Raw genomic sequence first — 14,089 nt, forward strand, 5'->3', positions numbered from 1 at the left:
AAGAGTATGATTCGTAGCATTTCGCTTTGGAACTCAGACGGAATTGACGTATGCTCCCAACTGCATTTAAGAGTCCCACAAGAAACGCCATTTTGGAGTCGTCTCCGGTCATTCTTACGTACATGGTATCAGAACACTTAATAAAGATTGCTTGTTCTGAGCAACACAGCACTGAAGATTCCTATTTGACACTTCACTCTCCAACAGCCTCTTTCCAATTTGTATGGATTTTACGAATGTCACAACACGTAGGGCATTTGCCACAGTAATTGAAACCATCGTCTGCATTAGCCGACAACAATTTGTGAATGATTTACAAAGGTGATGGAAGAATAAAAAGATAAAACGAATATAATATGCTACATAAAAATATAAATAGTGGGGCATGGCGAGAACTAATGTTTCAACAGAAAATCATTTGAATGTTGCAATAATACTGAGCAATTTCAAAGCCAAAATGAAAATGTGTCGATATGAATATGTGCATAGGAGGTTTTGAATCATTGACAAAGGTTTACTGAAGTTGCCACGAGTGAAGGTGTATTCAATCGCTTCCAAAGAAGTATTCGTTAAAAAAAAAATCAGGATATTATAAACAATATGAACAATATATGGATCTAACGTAGTTTTTTTCTTTCCAAAATTATTACGTTTGATCTGATTTTAACAATAACTTTATTTCCATGCCACTCTTCCCCATATCGCTTCAAACGTTGAGCCATAGCGAGTCATAGAACATAATGCCAGCATACAGCAAAGAAACAGAACTTCCACTCTTGCTCCTATGTGCAGACCACGTTTCCCGAACATACTTCATCTCACTTGCCTGCATTTGATTTATATCCGACTAGAACTTACATATTCATATTACTGTCGAAAAGTTCATCCCATGTCCGAATCACCGTTTGGGTGAAAGCCCCTTAGGTTTATTGTCATTTTATTTCATTTCAAGTGAAATAAAAATGCCTTCTCAGTTTGAATACCCCTACATTAGGGAAACGATTTTCGCAATTCATCTTACCTTAGGTCCTCATGATTTTAAAACCGTGTAAAGTTACATCTCAACCTTCTGTACTGAAATTGCAAATGTTCCAGTCTATGCAGTTTGTCCATATAACTTAAACCCTCCAACTATGGCAACACCCTTATAATTCTTTTCTGCGCACTCTTCAATTTAATAACATAATTTCTGTAGCAGGGCGTTTGGAACTGCACAAAGCACTCCAACAGTCGCCTCATCAACGTTTCATGCATTCGCAATCTCATGTTCCCACTCCTGCACTCAGTGGTCTGAACAAATAAGGCATAATCCATTTTGACCCATCTCAATCACTACTTTGCTGTCACTGCCATTTTGGTTACCTGCCTTCCCGACTCAGTTGTCACCAATTCTGGTTTGTCGTGTGCAGCTCGCCTGTGAACATTTCTCTTAAGATCCAATCCCCACCGCATATTAGGTTAATTCTTCCAAGAGGCACAAATAAAACTCCCCACTGTTTTCGCTCCAATTCCGGTGCAACTCTTCTTTTGTTCAGGTCTTACGAAAACAAAAAAGCAGAGAAACTTTAAGCCCTCACTCATGGATGATCATTCCACATAATTCTTATGAACGAAGTTACTAACCTTTACTCACTAGCATGCAGTCTCGTAAGAATTCCCGACTATCATGACAACTAAATCCCCTGCCTTGCAGGTGTGCCGCTTTTCTTCCTCCCCCGTTGTGCAGCAGAGCAACTGGTTGCTTTGTGCACGTGGTTCCCAATTCTTCTGTGTGAAGTTATCATTCCCAATGTTAAAAGACTGTATACATTTTTAGACATGAGATGGTCACAGAGGATTTTATTTCCATCTGCCATTGGACACCCATGTCTTACCTCCCTATGTTCTCCTCACCTGTGTATAAACACCTGTCTGAATGTGTTATTCACACCACTCCCAATATCATAGATGCTCTGCGGTAGATTAAACCGTAGCTCCAAATCCAAAATGCAGTTCGCCAAGAACGTTTGCTCATTCATATACTGGACACATTGTCAACACCAATATCCATGAATAGCAACATAACACAGAAGGGGGTTTTCACAGTGCTGGCTTTCGTGTCGTGACTTCACATACTTTTTGTCAGGTCCGTGTATATTTCAAAATAAAAACATTTCAGAACAGGTGTAAGCGAAAAATAGTCACTGATCCAGAATGTCACACTGATAATTTCTCGCAATATTGCAGGAATCTGAAAGAATAGTATAATTTTACCAGACTGAAGGAGATTATTTGACACATCGTTTCTGTGAGGAGAAAGTGAGGACTGCAGATGCTGGAGATCAGAGCGTAAAAATGTGTTGCTGTAAAAGCGCAGCAGGTCAGGCAGCATCAAAGGATCAGCCCGAAACGTCGATTATCCTGCTCCTTTGATGCTGCCTGACCTGCTGCGCTTTTACAGCAACACATTTCTAAACATATCGTTTCTCTGTCAGGCCCAGGAAGAGTTACCCAGCAAGTCCCATTATCCACCATGCTCTCTGCAGACTCAATTCCCATCACATCCAAATATTGTTTCAGCTCAATTTGTAACCTTATGTGGATTGCAGCTTCAACACTTTCCAAGCAACATAATACATCTCAAAACAATTCCCTGCTGATAAACTTTGTTTTCTGCCTCTGATTTCACTCGTATCTCGATTACTGATAATCTTGTACTTATGACCCTACTTACTGACATCACAACTAGTGGAAGCAGGATATCCTTAATTATTTTGACAAAACTGTGCATAATTTCAAGCTCTACAGATCCAAGGAGAATATGTCTAACTTCATTAATATTCTCCTGTGCCTAATATCTGGTGTCATTCTCGTAGATTAATTTTTCACTCTCACCTGACATTTTTCACTTTATCGTTAATAGCATCCCCAGTCCGAGCACAATATGTTACGAATGTGGTCCGATTAAAGCTTTGAAGAGATGTAGCAACCTCTCCTTGGTTTAATCTCTATGCATTTGTGTATATATCCAAAGATCCGACAAGCATTTGTAATGGACGCTCGAACTTCCTTGGACTCGTTTAATATTATGTGCACTTGCACCCCAAAGTTGTTGTTATATTTCCTTCAACGTTGCATCATTAAATCTGAATTCTTTCTCGTTATTTCGTTGAGAGAAATGCATTTTCGTACATTCCTCTGCATGTACATTCTTCTGCCAGTTGTCAGTCTACTTGACTAACATGTCAATGTCCCTCTGAAGTCGCTTCACGTTATCTTCACATTGCTCTATTCTCCTTTGTTTAGTACAGTATGCAAATCAGGAGATTTTGCTCTCAACACCCACCTCTAACTCGTTAATATAAACCACAACATGGGCCCAGAACTGATCTGTAGATGCACCACTTTCCCCTTGATTCAATTTGAGAAATGGCAATCTTTTAACCAGTTTGTGTTTCCAGGATTTTCGTTAACGTCTTATCCTTGCTGCCAACGACCCATCAAATTGTTCTAATTTGCTTACCAACATGCAAAGTGGCACCTTATCAAATGCTTTCTATGTCCCTCATTGACTGTCAGTGTCAACACACTGAATGATATTCAAGAGGACTTGTCAGCAATTCGTTTCTAAGCCAGATTCTGATGGGGATACGGAACCTACTGATTTAAGGGTGCTAAAGACAGAAACAATCATATCAATTATGACTTATTTACGTTTGCAATTGCCATGTGAATGCATATAAGACTGTGAGACTGGTGCTGAAAAAGTGATTGCTTCTGACAAGAGCAGACGCAATGCGCCATATAACTTTTTATCTGTGTGGTAAAGCTCCATAATTTGATAACGAAGACGTTCCACACTTTCATGTGACTGGGCGAACCTTCAAATACTTTCACTCGATCTTTCGCAGAACTGTTTTGCATGGACACACAAAATCACACAAATATAAACTCAGATAACTGTTTCCACAGAACTGATAATTTTCAAAACAGTTCTATAGCATAATCAAAGTTTAAAATGTTTCACGAATAATGGCATAAGCAATCGAGGTTCAGTTCAGGAATGAAAAGATTTTCTCTCGACAGGTTAAACAAGCGTCCTTTTTTCAGTTCAATTCACTGAATCTCTTCAACTCTACCGAAATAGAGTTCTTTGCGTGACCATTCCAATTGAAGAGAGAATGAACAGAAAATCTCGCGTTGCAAGAACTGAGACATTGCACACTTTCAGAGTTGTGATCTGCATGTCAATTGAAGTAGAAAGGAATAACTTTTGTCCAAAACAGCGAAAATCATTTGTATCAGATGTAATAATTGGATCAGTGTTATATTTTCTCAGCGAATGAATCTCTGAATTAGGCGTGGTGCAGTCGTTCAGACGTTAGCACTGTTGCCTCACAGCACCAGGGACTAAATTGGCTAGTTTCGTCCAGGGAATTACAGAGTAGTGGAAATGAGAATACGTTGGGTGTCTGATTCCATATGTGATGCACTTCGGATGGTCATTCCAAACTCGATATGCCGAATGGCCTCTTCCCACATTGTAATGTTGCGATAGATTGAGTTGAAAACAAATTAATATTTTGTTGCCACATTTTTGTTCAGATCTTTGTGGCAAACTTCCATACTTTTATACCTCCTCGTCTCCAATTTTCCTATTTCGCGTTGTGATGATGCTGCTCCCTTAACAAGGTTACATTGACCTTGGTTTTTCATTCAGGAGTTCGTAAATACAAAAAACTCCGAAATGTTTGGGGTGGATCTACTTGTGATTGCTGTCAATTTTAAAACACAACACTTGGGTAATGAAAGGGGAGTGACCAGTTCTCCCCGATCAGCATTACCCTGGTTTGATTAGTTTTTGGCAGTGTTCAAGACATTTCAAGAAGTTAGCCCAGACGCTAAATTTCCTCTTTGATTTAAGCTCGTAAACAGAGGATGTTCCAGTAGAGAATTAGCCGGTCAGAATACTTAGTATTAAATAGGAAACTGAATTTATTTGCAAGTTTAATCAATGAAACACAAAAAAACAGAAACCCGACTACAGAATATCTTATTTCTAACCAAACACGACTGAATATCTTGACTTAATAATGTTGTACAAAACTAATTGCAACAGTTCGAATAAACACACCTTGACACGAAAAGTAAAACGGAAACAAGGGCTTACAGGCTTGCAGTTATAAGGAGAGACAGAGTCCAAACTGAGCTGGTCACAACATACTTCCTTCACGCACACTCCTGCTGAACTGAGCCAGAAACTCAGCTGCTCTGTCTGACCACTCCCCTTTAATGATGTAGACTTTATTTTTAAAGGTGTTATGCCTGAGGCAGTATCTTTTCGCTGTAAAGAAATGTGCCCTAAAATCTATCGAAACTCCCAGATTTTTCGCAGTCTAGTCCGTTTATAAACTTTCTGCAAATTATCAAAGACGACATAACCTTTCCAGGATGAGCATCCTAGTCACTCCTCTCTCCTTATTAAATGAACTATCAGTATCTTAAGCTTCATTTATCAAAACCCCGAAAAAAGTGGTTAGTATCCGAAAACACGCATATGCATTGCACTGACTATAAAAATGCAAACATGCACAACAATATTCCCTTTTAGTCTCTGGTACTCTTGCCACTGAACGTCTCCATTTCTTATTCGAGTCGAGACAATGGGTTGGGCGTCAAATTTTCTCATTCTATCACATACACAGTGGAATGTCTCGAACAACTATCTGAATCGAAATGTTTATTGGTCTATCGTACCAGTATCTCCTAAATCTGCATCGTGCACCATTAGGTCAGTACTTCCCATTTTATTTCCGCATATTTCCCAGGGAATACTAATAACTCTTCCAAGTCATTTTAATTTTCCTCAGGAAATTAGTGCAATAAGTTATCCAGGTTTTTAGCAACTTCTTCATTACCCAACTGAATTTGAGGAACGTCTCATTCAGAATCCACTGAATCCAGAGTGAAGTTACCTATGGAAACTCAGACATACTTATTAAAGGTATGCTGTATGGGCGTAATGTTTTGAAAATTCCCAGACAGATTCACTACTGTTTGAGCAGAGGAAACAAATTGGTTCATATAACAAACAACTTTGTGTCTCTTCTCTCCCACAGTGCTCTCTAAGTCTGTGTTATGGACACAAAATATTGTAGAGGAACAAGCGATTCAGTGCAAAACCCAATTTGAGAATTTCAGTTCGTACCCAGCACAGAAGGAATCAGGAATTCAGACTTCAGATTGAGGATCCAAAAGTTACAAGTAAAAAAAAATCAAATCAAACACAACATTCAATAAGAATAGATGAAGACCATGTGAATTTTTCCCCGATTTTAATTTACAGTAAAAACATTTTCAAAAATAACTTGTCTTTTGATAATATTCCTGCTGTCGTGTAAATTATTGTGATCTCTCCCTTCATCGTTGAGATCACAAAACCCTTGGACTTTAAGCTGGGTCCTCAGTGTAACTAGCGCAGTGTTCGGTAGATATACAACAACGATGTTTTCTCCAGAAATTCTGGCGTCGTGAGTTTTCTGGCAGTTATGTCAAAGAAAACGACAGCGTGTGACAAAATTATACAATCACTTCAGTCATGATCTCCCTGAACTTTTTTCCTCTTCCTACCTTGTGAGTGGGATCACTATTTTTCACGGTATTTTAAACATACATAAAAGGGTGTTTGCGGGTTTGGGAGGGGTATTAATATATATTATAATGTGTTGTATAATATATCAATTATATATTATATTTTTAATACCTTAAATCATGTTTTATCGTCGGATATGATGATCGGTTAAAAGCCCTCTGGTATATCTACAGTCTTTAAAGCAGAACCTTTCTTTGTGGCAACATCAAACTCTTTGGAATCCATAATTGCTACCGAGAGAGACGTTGCATTATTGACATGTTCCATTGTATTATCAGTGGAAATCCTGCAACGAAATGTGCAATGTTCTAACTGACTGTATGAGACCTAGAGAATGGTTTCTGACATCAGTGTGGGAACGTGGATTAGTTAAGCCGCAAAGGGAATCAGTCTGGAAATGACTGATGCTCGAGTGAAACAATTTGTCACTAATTTCCTTGCAGAAGTGGCACCATATTGACCAGTGAGGCCCAACGATTTCTTTAACGATTTTCTTCTGCACTGACCTGGGATCACGGCAATCCTGATAATAGAAAAACAAGAATGTAGGCAGATGCATCAACCCATGGATAATTTTGCCTTTTACGTGATGCTGGACATTACTGCACAGTAATAGTTTTCCCCGCATTCCTCTCTCCGGTGCTAACATTGCGATAACCAGATTTTGGAGATGCGTCAATGGTCGACAAGAATTAACCGACGATTTCAGGTTTTACAGTCCGACTTTGATAACGATCCAGCTGAGAAGCCATTCCATTTTCTGTCGGTACCATTGCATTATGCAACAATCATAGAACAAAGCATATATAATAGTACATACATGACAGGCCATTGAGCCCTCGATGTTGTATAGACCGATTATCCTACTCGAAGATTAGACGAGCTATATATCCTTCTTTGTACTAAATTACATGTGCCGATCCGAATGTTCCTTAAATATTCGTAAAATATCTAAATCTACTTCAACTGCTGGTAGTGCATTCCACGCAACCGCCACTCTCTGTGTAAAGAACATACATCTGAAATCTCCCCTAAACCTTCCACCATTCACCGTAAATATAAGCCCCTTCCTGAGAGAAATTTCCCCCCTCAGAACAAATCTCTGGCTATCCACTCTATCTGTGCCTCTCATCATCTTGTTCGATAACATTAAGACCCCACTCATTCTCCTTCGCTCCAATAAGAAAACTCTTGGTTCCCTCAAGATTTCTTCATAAGGACTGCCCGAGTAAATCTCATCTGCACATTCTCTGAAGCTTTCAGATCATCCCATAATGAGGAGACAAAAACTGAACACAATAGTCCAAGTGTGATTTAACCAGGGCTTTATAGAGCTGCAACATAATCTCGCAGCCTTTAAATTCAATCCCGTCATAAGAAGAGCCAACACACCATACATTTTTTTTAATATTCCTATCTACTTGTGTGGCAGCTTTGAGGGATCTATTGCAGTGAATCCGAATATCCCTGTGTTCCTCCATACTGCCAATAATCCTGCCTTTAATCCTGCAATCTGCATTCAGATTTGACCTTCTAAAAGAATCACTTTACCGTTTTCCATGTAGAAATCCATCTGCCACTTTTCAGCCCAGCTCTGCTTTTTGTCAATGTCCCGTTGCAAACTACAAGTGCCATCCATAATATGCACAATTCTAACAAACGTCGTGTCATCGGCAAACGTACTAACCCACCTTTCCACTTCCTCATCCAAGTCATTGATTTTAAAAAATCGCAAAGAGCAGATGTCCACGCAGAGCAACACTGGTCAAAAAGCTCCAGGCTGAATACTTGCCATTTCCAACCACATTTAGTTTCTTATAGGCCTGCCAATTCTGTATCCAGATAGCCAAGATTTCCCTGTATCCAAAAGCTCCTTACATTCTGATTGAGCCTACCGTGGGGAAAATTATCGAACACCTTGCTAAAATCAATGCGCACCACGTAACGTTTTCTACTATCATTAACGTGCTTTGTCACATTCTCAACTAATTCAGCAAGGCTTGTGAGGCATCACCTGTCCCTAACAATGCCATAATGACTCTTTCTCATCAAGCTGTGCTTTTCCAAATTATCATGGATGCTGTCTCTCAGAATCATCTCCAAAATGTTGCCCAACACCGACATCAGACGTACTGGTCTGTAAATCCCATGATCATACTTAGATCCTTTCTTGAACAGGCAATAACCTTTGCAAAACTCCAAACAGCTGGTATTACACTCGTGGACAGTGAGGACTCAATAATCATCCAAAAAAGCGCAGCAATCTCTTCCCTCGCTTCCCGTTATAACCATGGTTATATCACGACTCGTCAGGGATATTTGTCAATTGTGTTGTTTTTCAACATTTCCAGCACATCTTCCTTCTTATTTGAACCTGTTCGAGCGTATCAATCTGTTTCGCACTGTCCAAACAAACGTCAAGGTCCCCCACACTCGTCATACTGAAGCAAAATACCTCCTCTGACTCCAGGCACAAGTTCGCTCCACTATCCCTGCTCGGCGTGACACTTACACTGGCAATTCTGTTGATCCTCATACAACTGTAGAAGCCTTGGGGATTTGCTTAATTATACAGGACAAGGCTTTTACATGACAGCTTCCATCTGCTCTATGTGCACTCTTCAGTTTCTTCCTCGCTACTGTTATGACATCGGGTGCACCGTTCTGCCAACTTAAACTAAACACAAAGCAAAGCTCACATCATGCTTAAATCTGTTCAATTTCGAGTGGCAAAGCACTATACCAAATATCATTGTTTAAAGAAAAAGGCAACAATTTAATTCTCTATGTTCAAAAGAAAGTATTCAACAACAGCTGTTTACAAATCCTTGATTTGAAACCGATTTTAATTGCTGGTGCGATAAATTACCTCTTAACTTTACGGCAAAACAATTTCCCAAATCAGTTGTCGTCTTTGGATGTCGACTTCTCTCTGTATATTTCACCAGTCCGTGTTAGGTCTTCTGGTGCACAACTTTCTTATTGACAGGTAAGCTAGAAGAGATACTTGTTAGGAAGGAAGATGTGTTGGGCATTTTGAACAACCTGAGGATAGACAAGTCCCCCGGGCCTGACATGATATATCCTAGGATAATGTGGGAAGCAAGAGAGGAAATTGCAGAGCCGTGGGCAATGATCTTTTCGTCTTCACTATCAACGGGGTGTTACCAGGGGACTGGAGTGTGGCGAATGTTGTGCCTCTCTTCAAAAAAGGGAATAGGGATAACCCTGGGAATTACAGGCCAGTTAATCTTACTTCGGTGGTAGGCAAAGTAATGGAAAGGGTACTGAGGGGTAGGATTTATGAGTATCTGGAAAGACACAGCTTGATTAGGGACAGCCAGCACGGATTTGTGAAGGGTAGGTCATGCCTTACAAGTCTCATTGAATTCTTTGAGGTGGCCAAGCATGTGGATGAGGGTAGAGCAGTAGATGTAGTGTACATGGATTTTAGTAAGGCATTTGATAAGGTTCCTCATGGTACGCTTATGCAGAAAGTCAGTAGGCATGGGATAGAGGGAAATTTGGCCAATTGGATAGAAAACTGGCTAACCGGTCGAAGTCAGAGAGTGGTTGTAGATGTTAAATATTCGGCCTGGAGCCCAGTTACAAGTGGAGTTCCGCAGGGATCAGTTCTGGCTCCTCTGCTGTTTGTAATTTTTATTAATGACTTGGAAGAGGGAGTCGAAGTGTGGGTCAGTAAATTTGCAGATGAAACGTAGATTGGTGGAGTTGTAGATAGTGAGGAGGGCTGTTGTCGGCTGCAAAGAGATTTAGATATGATGCAGAGCTGGGCTGAGGAGTGGCAGATGGAGTTCAACCCTGTCAAGTGTGAGGTTGTCCATTTTGGAAGGACAAATGAGAATGCGGAATACAGGGTTAACGGTAGGGTACTTAATAAGGTGGAGGAGCAGAGGGATCTTGGGGTCTATGTTCATAGATCTTTGAAAGTTGCCACTCAGGTGGATAGAGCTTGTAAGATGGCCTATGGTGTATTAGCGTTCATTAGTAGAGGGATTGATTCCAAGAGTCGTGAAGTGATGTTGCAGCTGTACAGGACCTTGGTTAGGCCACATTTGGAGTACTGTGTGCAGTTCTGCCTCACTTTAGGAAAGATGTGGAAGCTTTGGAGAGGTTGCAGAGAAGATTTACCAGGATGTTGCCTGGAATGGAGAATAGGTCGTACGAGGAGAGGTTGAGAGTGCTAGGCCTTTTCTCATTGGAACGGCGAAGGATGAGGGGTGACTTGACAGAGGTTTATACGTTGTTCAGAGGAATAGATAGAGTAGTCAGTCAGAAACGTTTTCCCCGGGTACAACAGAGTGTTACAAGGGGACATAAATTTAAGGTGAAGGGTGAAAGGCATAGGGGGGATCTCAGGGGTAGGTTCTTTACCCAGAGAGTGGTGGGGGCATGGAATGCGCTGCCTGTGGGAGTGGCAGTGTCAGAATTATTGGCGACCTTTAAGCGGCAATTGGATAGGTACATGGATGGGTGCTTAAGGTAAGACAAATATTCGGCACAACATCGTGGCCGAAGGGCCTGTTCTGCGCTGTATTGTTCTATGTTCTATATTCTATGTGCCTTTCAGAGAACTAGTTTGCTGGCAGTCAGTTTGGGTTTGGCCATTCTTTCTTTTTCTCCCTTTCTGTTCAATGTATCCAATTTTTATTCACAAAACTTCTGACTGGCTCATTGGTTTGATGTCATCCAAAACAATAAAATTAAAATTCGATTAGATTTTGGTTTCTGGGACATAACTTAAACTGACTGGCCAAAATTAAATTTGTTGTTTACAATGCCCACGCAGGTCTGGATTTTAGTTTTAGAACCAAATGTTACATGTTAAAATTTTTCAGCACTGACTGTGCCAGGTAGAGGTTTCAGATCCCTTACAGATACAGTTCACGTCTACAAATTCCTAACACTACCTTGTAACCTTCCAGAACCCAGTTTGATTTTTGTGTCCTTATCCTTGTGTCCTTGAGTTTATTTTAGGTAAATGTATGATGCCGCATTTTGGAAAGGCAAATCAGTGCAGAACATAGACGTTTAATGGATAACGTCCTGACAAGTGTCGCTGAACAAAGAGACAACGGAGTGCAGGTTCAATTTTCTTTGAAAGTAGAGCGGCAGTTAGATAGGATTGTGAAGAAGATGTTTGGCACGTTTTCCTTTATTGGTCAAGGCATTGTGTGCAGGAGTTGTGAGATCATGTTCAGGCTGGACAGGACATGTTTTAGGTAAATGTTGGAATATTGTGTGCAAATCCGGTCTCCCTCCTGTTGGAAGGAGTTTGTGAAACTTAGAAGTGTTCAGAAAAGATTTTCAGGGATGTTGACAGGATTGCAGAATTTGTGCTACAAGGAGGAGCTGAATAGTCTGGGGCTATTTTACCTGAAGCATCAAGGCTGAATCGTGAATTATAGAAGATTATAAAATCATGAGTCGCACAGATGGCGTAAATAGACAAGGTCTTTTCCTCGTGGTGGTGAACCAGTACTTGAGCGTATAAGTTCAGAGTGAGAGGGGGAAAAATTAAATGGATCCGATGGGCAACGTTTTCACGCAGAAGATAGTGTGCACGTGGAATGAACTGATAGAGGTTATGCTAGAGACTGGTAAACTGCAACATCTAAAAAAAAGTGCATGTTTATATGAATAGGAGTGGTTTAGAGGAACATGGGCCATGAGCCAGCAAATGGAACGAGATTAGGTTCGGATATCTTGTCGGCATGGAACCGTTGCACGAATATTCTGTTTCATTGCTGTAGATTTTTAGGACTCTATGACTTAACTACAGCTTATTCCTCTTGACTAGATTTTCCATATCTCTTGTCACCCATGGAGGAGACCTATTCAGCATGCGTACCAAATTCTCCCTGGACAACCTCCATACTTCTGTTGTGCATTTCCATTGAAATAATATGCTTCCAATTTTATGCTCCATAGTTACTGCAATATAGTGGCTGCGCTATAATCCCCCCATCTTAACTATATACATTTCCATATCGCCTGCTCCTTTTTCTCTCGATGACAATAGTAAAGGTTGCCGAAATGCTGTGCAACCGAGAGATCCGACACGTGACACCTGACCTGAGTCGTTGCCAACCACTAAATCGAATATGGCTCCACCAACTCGATTCGACATATGTACAAATTGAGACAGAAATTCTTCCTCGAACCACCTGACAAAGTTTGCTCCATCCACATTATTTACGTGAAGGGGGTGCCAATCAATATTAGGGAAAATCAAGTCACCAATGACAAAATACTGTTCTTTCTGCAGCTTTTCAAGATCTGCCTCCAAATCTGCTCCTCCTCTCTCTGTTACTATTGGGGGCCCTGTTGAAAACTCCCAACAAAAGCTATTTCTCCTTTCTTGTTTATGACTTCCAGCCATAATGACTGATTAGACAAACCCACTAAGACGACCTCATTTTCTGCAGCAGATATACTTTCCCTGATTTGCAATGCCACTGCCCGCCTCACTTACCTCACTTCCTATTCCTTTGGAAACATCCAATTCCCAGAAAGATCTACAACCATTACTGACCCATGATGCCCATGTCTCAGTAATGGCCACAACATTGTACCTCCGTGTTCCGATTCATGCTTAAAGTTTATCAACCTTCTTCCTCACAGTTTTTGCATTAAAATACACACATCTCGCACTGACTTCAACTTTGTCCTATCAATTGTCAATCCATCTTCACGGTATATCCTACTGTTCACTACCTATCCCCTATTGAGTTTCTTTGCGCCGTTTCCTATCAGCCGGCCAAAATAACTTAAACTCTCCTGAAGAGCTCGAGCAATCGTGCTGATCAGGATATTGGTACCCCTCCAGTTCACGTGTAACCAGTTCTCCTTGTACAGACCACATATTCCCCAGAGTGTACCCCATTGATCCGAATATCTGAATCCATCCCTCCTACTCCAGCTCTACAGCCACACATTCAACTACATTAGTTCTCTCTTGCCAGCCTCATTCGTCTGCGGCACCGGTCGCCATCTTGAAATCACTACTCCACTCGTCGTGCATTTTAGCATCCAATCTAACTCCCTATATTCCCTTTTCAGTTCCTCACCACTTTTCCTAGCAATATTATTGATACTGATGAATATCACGAGTTTTGGATGATCACCCTCCACCTTCAGCATTCTTTAGGCTTAATCCAAAGCATCACTACCATGGCACCCGAAAGGCAATTTACATTCTAGGAAGCTCGTTTGTGACCACAGAATCGCGTGTCTGTGCCTCTAACGATTGAATCTCCAATCACCATCGTTTTGCTAATCTCCTCCTTCCCTTCTGAGCCACACTGCCAGGCTCAGTGCCAGGGACCAGGCCTCTGTGCATTTGCAGTGGCAGGTCTTCAAGCCAAACAGTATCCAAAGCAGGACACATATTATTCAGGGGAATAGTCACAGGGGATCCCTCCACTGCCTGCCTCC

This window comes from Chiloscyllium plagiosum, unplaced genomic scaffold (genome assembly GCF_037043375.1).
Source record: "Chiloscyllium plagiosum isolate Xiang-an unplaced genomic scaffold, Cpla_swu_hap1 HiC_scaffold_42, whole genome shotgun sequence".
Taxonomy (NCBI): Eukaryota; Metazoa; Chordata; class Chondrichthyes; order Orectolobiformes; family Hemiscylliidae; genus Chiloscyllium; species Chiloscyllium plagiosum.